This window comes from Cataglyphis hispanica, chromosome 8 (assembly GCF_021464435.1).
Source record: "Cataglyphis hispanica isolate Lineage 1 chromosome 8, ULB_Chis1_1.0, whole genome shotgun sequence".
Taxonomy (NCBI): domain Eukaryota; kingdom Metazoa; phylum Arthropoda; class Insecta; order Hymenoptera; family Formicidae; genus Cataglyphis; species Cataglyphis hispanica.
The window spans coordinates 5,904,745-5,920,408 of NC_065961.1; the positions used below are offsets into that span (position 1 = coordinate 5,904,745).

At 31.0% G+C, this 15,664-nt stretch overlaps 1 protein-coding gene and 1 long non-coding RNA gene across 2 annotated transcripts in view; both read right to left on the minus strand.

Moving 5' to 3' along the window:
- LOC126851593 (uncharacterized) overlaps positions 1-1,328 on the minus strand; it is a 73,771-nt gene extending 72,443 nt beyond the window's left edge. Inside the window, exons 1-2 of the long non-coding RNA XR_007687716.1 lie at positions 1,208-1,328; positions 216-693 (exon numbers count right to left, since the gene is read on the minus strand). This is a non-coding gene — a long non-coding RNA (uncharacterized LOC126851593). The remainder of the gene's footprint in view (positions 1-215; positions 694-1,207) is intronic.
- Positions 1-15,664, minus strand: part of LOC126851581 (zwei Ig domain protein zig-8) — a 281,824-nt gene that overhangs the window by 111,710 nt on the left and 154,450 nt on the right. The gene's annotated exons all lie outside the window — the stretch shown is intronic.

Below are 15,664 nucleotides of genomic sequence, written 5' to 3' on the forward strand. Positions count from 1 at the left end.
AATACCAATCGATGCGCGCATATTTTCGTTGGAATGAGAATTTTTTACATGTCTCATAGTGCAAAATTTGCATTGAGTATAAAAAAAAAAAACAAAAATTTTTTTTTATTACATATATACAAATATTTTTCACGTGTTTGTCTTCTAAAATTATATATTAATCTGAAAAATTTAAACTTGAATAATATAAAAAAAATATATATATATAAACTCACCAGCTGATGTCATCCTGTCCTGCCTGCTCCTTCCCCACGAAGTCACTCACACATATACGGATCACTCGAAAAACGCGACTAATTACAATCGCGCGCGTTAATTGTCACTTGTCACGGCACTCCTGGCAATGTTATGTATCTGTACTTCGAATGTACAAGTATCGTCGCATATAATCAACGCGAAACTCGTCTGTTGATTTACTCGACATTCTCGATACATTATACCCGATTCATTCCGTGTCAGTGAAAAATCAAAGAACATCACGCTAACAAGCATTATGTAAATTCTAACCGAGTAGCATATATTCATCTACGCTATCACGTAGAGAAAGATTTAATATCATGCTCCGACGTTTCATTATTCCGGCTTGAGATATTCTTTAAGCGAGGGTATATATATATATATATATAAAAATGTGCAAAATATATAATTGCTTTAGCGAATAGATTATACAAAAAAAAGCGGCTCTCGAAATACCTAGAAGTTAGACAAAGTTAGCAAAGAACGCGATTATTTGCGACGCGCATTACTAGTACCATTCGTCGAAGTTCGTCCGTCGTATTTTCCGACACACCCGACGTTTGTTCGCACGCTGCTTTCATTTTCAAGTATAAACTTTTGAGTAAAAAACGCGAAGTGATCTCGATCAGTGTTTCGAAACGACGCACAATACGGTGCGAAATCGGCCGCTACGACTAAATCATGTGATTGTTTACGTCATTGTTTTCTCATTAACTAATTTGGCGTATAAAGGCAGCGCGACAAAATCTAAAGAATTGATTAAATAATTTGCGATTCGAACGTTGATTTTAATGTTTGCGTTTCATTCTTATTCCGATTGCGAATTTTCGTGACACGATTCGTATATCGAGGTATCGTCCAAGTACGTACAATATAAATATTTTCCGATTTTTAAGATAACACGACAGATATCGGTTATAAATGGCGAAAAATGATTATTAACAATCATATATTCGAAATAATATTTTACAATAATCGCCGTCACTCTCTTCGACATCTCCCGAAATCGTTTGCATACTATTTTCACTTCAAAAGCACGAACGAAAAGCACGCACGAACCGCGACAGTACTTGCTGCTTCCTCGCACCGACACATACTAAGGTCACGATGACTTACACAAAGAAAGCCGGGCCGATCTCCCACCATATTCCCACCATACCAGGCCATGTTGACATGAGAGAGTGAGAGAGAGAAATAGATGTATCAAAACAAAACTGTTAAGATTGTTTATACTTTGTTATACTTCTTGTCTATACTTTATGGCATTTTGTCTATATTTAAAATAAAATATGTTAAAATAAAATATTCAGATTTTAACTTGGATTCTTTTTAGAAAAAAGAATAGAACAAAATGCAATTATTATTAAAGTATGTGGGCAGATTTATTGCATTTAACTCTGTATGTTAATTTATTCGTTTCCTCTGCAGACTTAGTATAATTGATTCAGATATAAATCTCTGTGTTTTAATGTCATTTTAATAAAATATATTTACATTTATTGCTTTTCAATAAATAAATATAAAAAATTGAATTAAAAAGAAGTAATAGATACTTGTTTTTTTTAAGTAATTAAGATAATCCGAATAAAACTGTAAAATTATAATAGAATAATAGATTGGATAGAAACATAATTTCTCAAATATATACTTTACAATTATGTATGTAATATCAAATGAACACATACACAGAAACATAAAGTTTTACTATTTTCAATTTAATAATGAAATTGGATATTAAATATAAAATTAGTTGTTTATATAAATTCTAAGACTTATATTCTGGTTAGAAATCTCCTCAAAAATCGCCTCAGATTAAACTTTGATTTTGAAATTGATATTTACATTTTCTGACAAGTTTTTATAATCATCTTCGTATTTTAAATCTTTATGTACATTTTTACGAATATTTTTACGTATTTTTACGTACATGAAAGATTGCTCTCAATTTAATATATTTGGAGATCTAATAAAATCTATGATACATGTATATATGTTCTGTGAAGCTTTTACACTTTTCTTCAAAAAATTCAAATTTATGTAATAATCCTAAAATTCCCATACACTCTGTCCGTATTTATTTGCAATCGTTTTCATCTTCCTAAATTGAATATATTTCATACTGTGCATTTCTAAAACATTGATTCTCGACCGATGGTTTATCGGAAATGCGAACGTTACCATAGGAGAAATATAATATTGATCCTAGTATTTCACAGTAAAATTCACAAAATAGTGCTCCTTTCCGCGAATATCTACGCGATTTCTATGCGCAGGATATTGCAGATATCTAGCGATCATCCACTTATATTATACGCGTCATCCATTTACTAAAGCAGAATGTTTTGTCCTTCCCAGAATGCACTCTCCTGAATTGTCTGTCGTATCATTTTTTAGTTTTTGCAATGTATATGTATATCAATGAAATATGTGAGTAAAATGTATAATATTAGTAAACCATAACATATAATAATCAGCGTTCAGTATAAAAACATGTTATTTTGTAATAAAAAAATATAATAAATTACTTCGAAATAAAAAAAAAAGAAAATTAATTACTATATATATTATTGTCAATTAAAAATTAAATTATTGTTTAAATTCGTGAATATAATTTTTTCTTTTTTAAATCTGAAATATCAACATTAAATAAAACTCCACTTAATGAAAAGTTTGCAAATAGCAACTTAATATTAATTTTGATTATAATAGCTTTAATATGGCAATATGGCTCAAATAAATCATTATGACTGCTTTATAACTTTTGTTGTTTCCTATATTATACGATCGCACAAACGGTTTCGCCCGTAACTCTAGCGTAATAATTGCATCCTGAAGTGTTTGCTTTTGAAACAAATATAATTTGACGTTTATTATAATGCAACTAGCCCGCATTCATTATGGCACTGCTCATTCGGCGATATATTGTGACACACATACGAATCGCCGTGACTTGATGTTGTAACCATATTTCGCCAATAAATCACTAGCCTATAGAGCGCAAAATCATCTCGACAAGAACATAATTCCATAATAATAACGCAATTATCCGCGACGTTGCTGACGAGCAATTTATATTTCCTTTCAAACATTCAAAATGGTCATTGTACATAATTGAATTGCAACGCGGAAACTAGTTTTATCATCCATATAAAAATAATAATACTGTTGCGATTTAAAAATGTCACTTAGCTATTGTATCAAGACTTGCTCGTCAAAGTTGCATTTTGACGAGCGATACTTCGATCGTATAGTCGCAATCGAGATAGAAAATTTTAGTTGGAGAATAGCGTTTGTTACGTGAACACTCATCGGAAAGAGAAGGGGAGAGGAAGTTAATTAGCTATTCCTCGTCTGTCTTTTAGCTTTGTGCGTGACTCGTGTCGCATGTGGCCCACAATGCACTTGCGTAAGCCTTGAAAATTGGCGAAGTTCGCGGACTGCAGCTGGGACACGCGCGGAGCGTTAACGTTGGAGCGTGCAAACTCGAGCGACGCGGTTCATTACGCGCGTATTGGGGATTACCGGAAAATAATCGGACAGCGACCGTTGCAATCGGATTAATCGGCATACCGCTGGCGGCGAGCAGCGCAAGCTGACGGTTCGTTACATTTACGGTCGTTCTCTCTCATTTATTTCGTTTCTTCTTTATCGTCGATAGCATTCATCCGACTATTCGTTGTAATCTTTTTCTTTCTAACGAACACGTGTCACAGCGCGTGCTCAGCCAAATTCCATTCATTATAGTTGTGCCTTTGATGTGTCGCGTCGGAATAGCAGGGACTGTGTATGGAAATTGTCAATATGATTTTTATACAATTTACTTTATACAATTATTCATGTTCATTTATAGTTGATATTTTTAGAGAACTGATAAACAATATCGTATTATATGTTTTGTTTTTTTATATGATTGTATCAATTTAGATTAGTTTAAATATTCGGCAAATTTAAATATGACTTTTCCATTCAAATCTACTTTCCAATTCACTCGAATTCTCTCGATTACTTCTGTTTAGGAACAATGTGAATTTAAATTTTACTCAAATTCCCCATTTTAACTATATTTACATGTGATTCGTGTTCCTATTTCAGTTCTATTCGATTTTCATTTAACATTTTCTCAAGTTTAACAGTTTCATAAAGACTCAATTTAAGTTAAAGCTCAATCTATTAATGTCATGTTTCTGAAATTGTTTTAATAAATTCTATTCAAAAGTTATATCGATTGTTATAGCAATGTACATTCAAATATTAAAAAAAAAACTTTAAATTAAAAATTAACATATTTTGTATAAATAGTTTTGGAAAATATATACATTTGCATTACGATATACTCTTAAAAAAACATATTTTACATATACATTATATACAGAATGTAGGATTAATCATTACATATTAATATAATAATTAATTTTATAATTAATTGTTACAGGAAAATTACATTTTTAATTATATTTTTAATTGCATTTTAATTACATTTTTTATCTAAAATTACATAAAAAAAATTTATTTTAGAAAATTAGATTGAAATATTTTGATAATGTAGCAATGTGTTGAAAGCATCAAAGTGATTATAGAAAATGTAAAATGCGGCGAAAATCGTGCAACGCAAACCGCGTGATGTGTCATATGCTTCATTATTATTAAACGTCACGTATTATAAAAGCGACGCATTGATGAGACAGATTTGACTTTGCTGCGGATGCGTTAAAGCGCACGAATGATGAACGACTCTTGCGTGATGTCAGTGGCATTTGAAACATTCGAAATGTCCGTTCATTAAAGCGTTCGATTATCATTTTGATGTCACTCTGTCGCGCATAATTTTTCAGTGGAGCCAGTTGCTTGCAACTGCAGTGCAACGTGATTCGAATAAACTCACAATTATATGTTAAACACGTATTTCATTATACTATTATTCACATAAATATACATGATGTATGCAAGGTGTACATTACATCAAAAATTTATTTGACAGATTAAAAGAGATAAAAGATATATCACACAATTTTCGCAATGCAAATAACATAAAAAAAAAAGAAATGTTCCAAATATATTATTTAAATCCTTTGGTGATAGTATCTGTTAAAAATATGTATGTATGTGTAATGCAATTAATATTTCCATTGATTTATTAATTCCATTAATTATGTCAGCATCTTATAATCACACAATAATTTGAATGCGTTACAGCAATGTCAACTGTAACTGGAAATGATTCATCGTTAACGATTATTATGTGAAACTGAAAACAAAATGGAGATAAAAAATTCTTGAAATACATCTACATAATTTTTGATGAAGCAGATCAAATTTTCTGCACAATTTGCTTCTTGAAGAAAAATTGATTACTGCGGCGAATTTATTCGGGAAAAAGAATATGAAATATTTGTGTATTCTAAAAAAGAAAGCAGGTCAACTGCTTACATCGATTATATATCGCAGCTGCATTTGACTGCGCGGCTAGACGCGAGATTCGTCTGCGATTCAAAGTGTTTGACTTTCGATGCATACGCGATGCACTCTTTACGTTGCATATAAATTTCCGTCTATCTAGTTGCCGTGCGCTCGGCTGCACATTGGGATGCGGATGAGAGGTTTACATTTTTCCAGAAGTTATAGATTATAAGGCTTGCAAATAAATGCAATTTACAGTTTGATAGAAACATTAATTTTTTTACTATGGTATGTGAAACTTTTGTTTGACAATATATATATATATATATATATATATATATATATATATATATATTGAATTGTTTTATTTAATTTTTTTTTTAATTATATATAAATATAATAAAATATTTTCTTCTATATAAATATTTAATAAGTTTTATTCTCTTTTTTTTAAATATAGATTTAATCATATATAATTCAAAACTGATACTCTTTTACTGATAATGTTTAAATAAATACTTTCACTTTGATTTTCGATATAGGTCACAGAGAAAAAATATGCCATTTGAAAAAAAATAATCTGTCGCGAAATAAGTTTACCTTTTACAACCACCAAACGTCGTTTCTCTTTATTGCGTGCTTAAAGAAAATAATTTGGTCAAAGGGCGCTTAAATAATAGTCAGTTTACTTTCTCTTTCAAAAGCAGCACCCGGTGCCTTTAGCGATTCTTCAAACAGCTCTTAGCTGGCAAATGGCCCACTAAACCCACTCCGTTTAAATTCGAAAAAGTATAATGCGCAAAGTTGCCCCGAGTTCACGGAATTGAATGCAACGAGTAAAATTGAAATTTTTGAAGCAGTTTCAAAAATGGCAGAAATATATACATTTAGATTTCTGTAACTGTATTTTCTTCAAGTATTTTTTTTTTTTTTTTTATTTCCTAATCAAAAATGAACGTCGTTGAATTCATTGATATTAAATGAATGAAAGATGAAAAATACTTATAAAAGTGCATATCAATGCAAAGTATCAATTTGAAATTGAAAGATAAATCCTGGATGTGTCTCAAATCATACGGAATTTCGAGCGTACATTATAAAGATTGCAAAAATTCCCCACAATTCGTAAAAATGCGACAATTACAATGTTTAAAATATTAATAAAATTTACTTGCACAGGCTGCTTACGAACAAAATTTTACATGTCTGTGCGCATATGCTCGCATCTTTCTCACTTCCTAGTTGATTTCCATCATCAAAACTCGTCAATGCGATGATATAAATTCCCGAGACAATATACCTGCCAGTAATAGCAGTAAAATATCACAGAAAAATATGATGGTCGTGATATTAATGTAAATCGGGCACCGAAGAAATTCCTCCCAATTATTGGAAAACTGGAGAAAGCAGTGAACCGTTATATACAGACAGGGAGAAAGGAGGCTAGCGCTTCATCAAACGAGAATCTTATTTTCTTTTTTTTTTCTTTTCGATGGGGAACATGTAAGATTATTACGTACCGAGATTTATTTGTAATGGCAATCCAGTCGAGTGTTAATGAATCGCTAATGGATAGCGTCGATTGTACAATTTGACAAGATCGTGTAGTTTATGCATGTGTAGCGCGATTTCAATTGGAAAGTCGTCAGTTGATGGAAAACGGGTTTCCTTTGTATCTCAGTACTCTATCGTTCGCGTTGTTCCTTCGAGTTTCGACGAGTGTATTTAATCCACTCGAATGCTAGTAAAAAATAGGTCTCGATTTTATTTTTATTTTATAGTTTCGAATCGTATACAGTTTACGTGCAAATTTTCAGGTCAATTAAAAATGATATTAATTAAGAAAATTGAAAAAAATTTGATATATTATCATAAATGTAATTCAAATAAAAGTTTCTGGATATTCGATGTTAAATATTTTGCTATATAAAAGTAATGATAAATTCTCAGCAAAGGGAAAATATATTGTGTACCTCAGGAAGGATGCGACACTACTCGTTTATGCTACATTTAAGCTGCTTTGTGCTTTGTCACTTTCAAATACTTTACATGCCTTCTACGACATGCAGTCTAACTTGATATTCGCTAGATATCATGCTCGTAGAGAGCAAACCGCCAGTTTTTCAATGTAACTTTTCGAAATGAAATTTATTCGTCGAATTTGTCGCATGTACTTGGTTATCGCGATTGTTTCCACTAGCGAATGATTCAACAAAACAAAACAACAATTCGCTACTAAAATCTTAAAAAATTGTTTTTTTACTGGTAGGCATGTACTCGCGATAAGATTCTCTCTATCTCTCACGTTCATTTTATGAAATCGTCGCAATGATGTAATCCGTAGAGAAATCAAAGTTTAACATGGATTTTATGAAGCTCATGGTGACAAATGTTTATTCGAGTATGTAATTTTATGACAGATTTAACGATACTGCAATGAGACGAACTTAATTTATCTAGCGTAATAATAGTCGTACAATATGCGTGATTAAACGAGCAAGTGTATTCACGCCACAAGATCACAGTTTGCTAACTTCATATTACTTTGAAATATAACGTTAATTATATGTATTCTACGTAAAAGTTTTTATTATTTTAAAAGTAAATTTGAAAAGCGTCATTTATAATATACAGAACAAATTAAAACGAATATTAGGTATTCATCGATGTGTAAACGGAAAAGTAATTGATTTCTGTTAAAGAATAAATTGATCTGAAAAAAGCAGTTTCCCAAAAAATAACATTTTTTGTTTAAATAATTTGTAATTAGCAGTAACGCAGATATTGAATGATAATCGATTGTATTTCCATTATTCAACATCGATATAAAATTACTACAACAGATTGCTTATATATTTTAAGTAAATTTGAAGCTAATTGATATCATAACTTATTAAAAAAACGTGTAGATTTATTGACTCCAATATTTCTAATCAATATCTGTCATGGTAGATCGCAAAAAGACTCATTAATTTCCGTGTTGTTAAACTCGAGCGCTTAATAAGATATCGATAGATCCGCGTCCAATCGGGACAGCTTTAATTACGAGTGTTTAAGAACGAGGTTAACCAGAAGCTCCCGTTTCCGTGATATCATCTGTCACAAGCTACCCGTGAAATAATTAGCCATTATCCAGTCCTCTCTTGCGACTCGTATTGCCAGGTATTCTGGAGCGACCTCACGAAAAGTTGGGTCATCTGAGAGGCAAGCTTAAAGTAGAATACTGTAATGCGATGCACACAAATATCATGCACATAACTTAAAAGCCGGCATTTAATTTCGCTGCACCGGCACCGGCGCGCATGATCAGGATCGGCAAACTGCAACTCTCTTAATTGCAATGGTAGATAAATACGCCGTAAATTAGAGAGAGTTTCGGGGAAACTTAAAGCGTCGCGGCCACCAACTAAATTGAGCAATTCAGAACTGGATGGAAATCATCTTGGTGCATTGTACGACGATGACTAGGAACGTCAAAGATCCGCAATGACTCGCAAACTAGTGATCATTGATGACTTACAAAGTGCAATCCATGGAATTATATGCAATTAATCCAAGAGGAAAAGATTTGTCTTTATTAACTTTTTATGTACCTTTTTAATAAATAGCTATTTTACATTCTCTTGTGATACATTTAGAAAAAAAAAAAAAAAAACGATAAAGAGTCATTTCTAAAACACACATAACTGCAAACAAAAATATAATTTGAAGTCACATAAATTATATGAATTTCAGACAAATTTCTAAGATTATTTAACTAAGATCAATATAAACAATAAATATGGATTTAATAAATAATTCTAAAAAAAATCACATTTTTAAATAAAATATTGTCATATTTTTAACAAGCTCTTTAGTAAAATATGTAATATAGAATATATTACAAAAGGTGTTTTGTCGTCCTAAAGGACTCGTTTCTAAATGATATGGTCCATTTAGCTTAACGGTTAAGCCCATCCTGGCTATGTCGGCTTTGTCTGAATCCCAGCGAGACGAATTTGCGAGGAAAGGGAATGGGTTGCCTCGAATGCGAAGAGATCGCCGTTTATAGATCTGTACATGTATCTTGTGACTGGAGATAATCTAACTATCATAACGAGATAAACGAGCCTGGGAGACCATAATTGCTGTAAGAGTGACAAATACTCGCATCCTGTTTCCCTGAAACCGCATCGCTTTGTGATCATACATCACGTATGACGGAAATTGATTGGTCCGAAACAAGGTAAACTGATCACAATAGCGTCTGGAATATTTGAAGACTTTTGCGTCTATTATTAAAAATCTAGTAAAATAGCACGATACATACAGAAACATTATATGCGTTAAAAAATCAATTCTACATATATTTTATATAAAAACATATAAATATATTATATATATTTATATAAATATATATAATATATTGATAAATATTTTGAGCCAAAATAATAAAAAATATTATATATATATAATTTTAAATCTTTTATTTTAAGTTTTTGAATTAAAACTATACGGGTTTTCGCAAAATTATTGTAAAAAATATTAAAAATTGTAATAATAAGGCAATTTTAATGAAATAATATTAATATATTTTATATATTTATGAAAGAGAATCTTTGTAAAAAATATTTATGTGTAACCGGATAATGAACGTTCGATTCTCAAATATAATCTTCTGTCGCGGATGATGATGATGATAGTACGCAATTTTGGAGTTTTAAAATTATATGAGAAAATAAAAAAAGTAAGGCATGTAAAAGTGATTCGATCGGACATAGATAATTATATCTATACCAATTTTGAAGGATCATATTGCTTGCACACGATAGGCACGAATTTCACAATTGATTTGTGGATGCCTGTACAGCACTGCGTCAGGGACGGACGGATGCAGCAGGAAGGAGGGAGGAACCAATTAAGCCGTCAGTGCGTTAACGCGTGTCATTCGCTCCCATATTGTAGCCAAGTGTGACCAATCGTAACAATGAGACTTAATTGCACGGATAATAACGATCATTGTTCTGACGCGGCTTAATATTACTTTCTGTCTTCTGTCATTTCGCTCATCGTTTCGCGTTGTGAATGCGAGATATATTATTACAAACGAGAAGAATGACCGCACAATTTTACCAATGCAGTGTGACGTCGAATAAACAAATATTATTTCGTTGCAATATTACCGTATTTTCGTGACATTGCAATTTAATTAACTTTGAAAATTGTTTATACAGCGTCATTATAAAAGAAAATTTGACAAAAAATTTCTGCAACTGAGAATTATGAATAATTAGAAAATTATGCAATTAAATCAAAATTCAAAACATATTGCTTGATATTTATGAATGTAAATGCAATTGTAGAATTTAAATTAATAAGCCAATCATTATATGAAAATCTTTGTAAAAAATATTTAGTTAACACATTTAGTTAACTTTTATAATTAATTATTCTACCAATAGTAATAATAATTATTCTAATTTTGTGTCTACGTCAAACTAAAAGGAATATAATCATTAAATATTGTATAAATAAAGAAAATCGCAACACATATAACTTTATCCATTCTATATATCTTACTGCAAAGCTTTCCGCGAAGTTCTCAGCAAAGTTACCTCTCTTCAAGTTTTACACGAATTATTCTGTAGATTCCCGTGAACTCCTTTCACAACGCAGACGCCCTTGCATCTTGACATAAAGGCTTTCCTCGCCTCGCGTAAGATGAAATATTTTGGCTTACGTAAACGCGAAAGCTTGCCTCCGAAACACGCGATTATTATGCGAGAGTGAGAAAAGCGAGGAACGCAATGGTGTGCGAATATTGCAACGATAATGAAAACATCAGGGAGTAATTATTTCAGCATATCATACTGTCTTCTGAGTATCAGCAACTATACCGGGTGTCCGGCGTCAATCGCATCACCCGTTGTGAACAGGTAGAGCAGGCAAAACTGAGAAGAAAAGTCCTGTACCATTTTTTTCGATAATAAAAGAGTTATTATTGAGTAAAGTCTGGCAATTCAACGCCGCGCGCCTAGCATGTGTGCGTGAGCGCTCAGCTGTTTACGTGCGCCTGGCTAAAGCTCGGCGATGATTGGCCACCAGACTTTATTCAATAATAATTCTCTTATTAAGCGTTATAAAAAAAATGGTACAGAACTTTTCTCCTCAGTTTTATCTGCTTTATCTGCATACGACGGATGATGCGATTGACGCCAGACACCCTGTATACTTATCTGTATATATACTAGATACATAAGATATTTCGCTGGAAAATATTTCTCTAGTAGACTCTTGGTCAAATTTGCAGTTGTTTCTCGCTGGCAAACACGACACGAAATTCTGCACAAGTTTTACATATTTAGGAAAATTAAGTATTAAGAAAAAATATGATATAAAAAATTTGGAATATTAAGTGTTAAGAAAAAAATATAATATAAAAAAACTAATTTTACACAAAGAGAGTTGAAAATTTTCTACACAAATTTTATTTGCGTAAATAAACTAAATAAATTAAATTATTCTTTTACGTATTAAAAATATATTTAAAAACATGCTATCTTTTTAGCAAATTAAAACCAAAGAACTTTTCTCTGTTAAAAAATAATATGATAAATGTATAATATTTTGTATACAAGCTTTCCTTGATCAAAGTTTTTTTATGTTACGAGAAATTAGAATAATGAAAACATAACTTATAATATTTGCATATTTTGTTTAAAGTGAATATTGCAAGAGATTGTTTTGTCAACTCAAATATTTCATTGTATAGCTTCCATATATTAATTGAATTAAATATAATGTTGCTTGAGTAAAATGATAGAAAATATGTATATGTATAGTGTTAAATTAAAGATTAGTCGGTGTCTCTTCGCGAGAAGAGAATTCCATGCGCACTTATGAAGATTGAATTAAATTTCATCTTCTGCATGTTTCGCGTAATTTAAAATCACTGTCCAGCGACCATAATGCCGACTGTTCGCGGTATTTATGATCGCGCCGTGCTTGGCATTTTCGTCTCGACGAAGAATGACTTATATTCCTCTTAATTAAATGCCGATTAAAGCGAATCTCCGCGATGGAATCTACGAGTTCAAAATTACGGATATAACTTTTCATACATTTTCTCTCTTGGATCTTTTTTTATGCTATCTAATACGTAATGATAATATGCACGAATACAAATTAATTGCTATTGCTATTCAGTTCGAAAGATAATAAATAAAAATATTGCATTTATATGTTGCATATTTTAAAAACTGAAAATTTAAATTTAATAGTTTAGTTTTGTCTCAAACTATTAATATATTTCTATGAATATTTTTCAAGATTTTATATCTGTATACATTAATATGTTTATATGTGCATGCGTGCGAGTGTAATACAGAAAGAGACAGAGAAATTGTCTTTAAAAATTTGAATAAAGAGATTGTTTATCTTAAGTCTTGAGAAAAAAATGACGATATTTGAATTATGTGATTTTTAAAACATATATGTAATATATACAAGTTAAAAACATCTTATAAAATATATATAATCGATAGCTGTATCGTTTATATTTTTACATATATAGTGCTAGTAAGATCATCTCCGTATATGACTGTACTATTTTATTCATATTCCTTTATATCTTCCATTGCACCGATATTCACCAGTATATCGCTGCTGACATAACCATTTCGTTGAATGAAACATTGCATCAACAGGGCTTCCGGAATTGCTAACGTCGAATAACACATAATACATAATGCAGTATAGGATTTCATTAAAAGTCAATCGTTATATGTGTGGCGCGAGGAAATAAAAAGGAACACGCTTCATGATATATGTTTAACTGTGTACAATATAAACAATAAAAAATGTATGTTATCTCCTATTATCAATAGCAGAGAAAAAAATATATATATTAAAAATATCGCGATAAAATAAATTCTACAACATAATTAATTTTCGTTTAAGATATTGAATTTTTCCATATATTTTTATTACAACATTTCAATATGTTGCTTTGTGTTTTTTGTTAAAAAAAAAATATCAATTTTTATCATCGTTTTATCATCTGTGACTCTAATGAAATTACGGATATGCCAGAAGCATCGATAATTGGCTGGATATATCAATATTTATCGTATCCCGTTATATCTTTATCATTTACGCGATATCGTTGCCTGGCAAATTCTTGCCGGCCAATTATCACTCTCTCATCGAGCTCGCGATTATGTCGTTACACGATCGAAGTGTATTCATTAATGCAACATCCTAAAGCTATCAGCGTAGAATCCATTATATTATCGCAAGCTAGGATAGCTTTGTTTGCAATGTTGTTCCATATTTAATGCTAAATGATTAAATTATAATTAATGTATTTTGTACAAGTATTTCGAGAGAGAAAAAGATATATTTTTAATTAAAAAATTGATTTGCTGTTAACATTGATTAACTAAAGTTTTAATATTACAATTTAAAAATCAAAATGCTGTGCTTCAAGTTTGCGAGCGTTTATACGTCACGCTTGAATGTAGGACGCTTGGATTAAATTCAGTGCATATTTGCAAAACGCGCATTCAATAATGATTAAGTAAAGTTTAATTTTGTTTTAAGCAGCATTTACGAGCATGATAAACTTGTTGACGCGGCATGTTTTTGCATATATATTATACTACTTTTTGCGTGTGCATAATAAGTTACGTAAAATGTAATAATATCTATAAACATATAATGATTTGTAAAGTAAAAATGAAAAAAAAAAAAAAAACAAAACAGACTAACGCTGTGATAAATAATTTACATGTATAACATTATCATAAATGTTATAGATATATCGGAGCTGCTGTTTTGATAAATTTTAATTTTCATATTTAATAGATATACATGTCACGCTGGCATTTGTTTAAAGAATATTATTTTGTAAATATTATTTTGTTTGACGCGCTTGTAACATTTAATATTATTTCCGACATGGATCATTAATGTAATAATGATGATAAATAATAAATTATTGAATGACAATGCGGAAATTTCTCTACAATTGCACTGAGAGTGTGAAAATTGATCTTGTTCCATCACGAATGCCGATTGCACGTTGCAGTTGGCGATGACATGTACAATAATATATTCATGTAAATATGAGCGTATTATCAAGTATCATTTTCCATCTGTCTGCTTAATAACAGTGCATTACGCAACAATGTTAATAGGCAGATGCACATTTTCTCGCGGAAAAACAACTATTCTTTTATACTTTTATAATACGTAAAAAAAAAGTTAAAATGCTTTATTAATTTATGTATGAATAAGCGCGCGATAAAAATGTCATTCGTGTTTATGACGCGATTTGTCTTCGTACAAAAGAACAAATAAAAGCGAAATCTTCTTGGCTGTGCCAAGATACATTGAAAGCAGTCTCTGTGTCTTTTTTAAAGTTGAAAGCAAGCATACACCATAAAATTTAGTTAGGCCAAGTCTCTGCGTCATTCTTTTTTTACATTTTTCGTGAATCTTTCAGCAGTTTCTGAGAACATTAAGGAAAACGACAACGATAACGCACGACTTCCGTTTCTGCGAGCATCAACTAAATAAAAAGTAGCGGGACGAAGAAGAAAAGCGAGTTATTTTACCATCGAAGTTAGAGCTAAGATAAACAACATAACAAAGTTACGTTGTAATCCGAACAGATTTCATATTGGCATAATTGCTGCGTCGAAAATTCAATCTTTTCCTTACTACAGTTCGCGCAACTCGCCTTCTCCGTAAACTTTCAGTCGTAATAAATATTTGCCAGCTCCGCCGAAAATTGCCGCCTCCCACCACGCAAAATTAATTGCGCTAATTGCAACGTGACATGCAACAGTTTTTATCGTTCACACACTTCGTAGCAATAAATAAATAATCGCGAACAAAATTATTCTATATTATTTGAAATTATTCTGTATTATCTATATCTGAATTTAACACAAACTATATCAATAGAATTTTTATGAGATTTTTACATTAGCAAAACTTTCATATTTTTTAATTTTTTGTATTTTATAAAAGTCACGGAAAAAGAAGT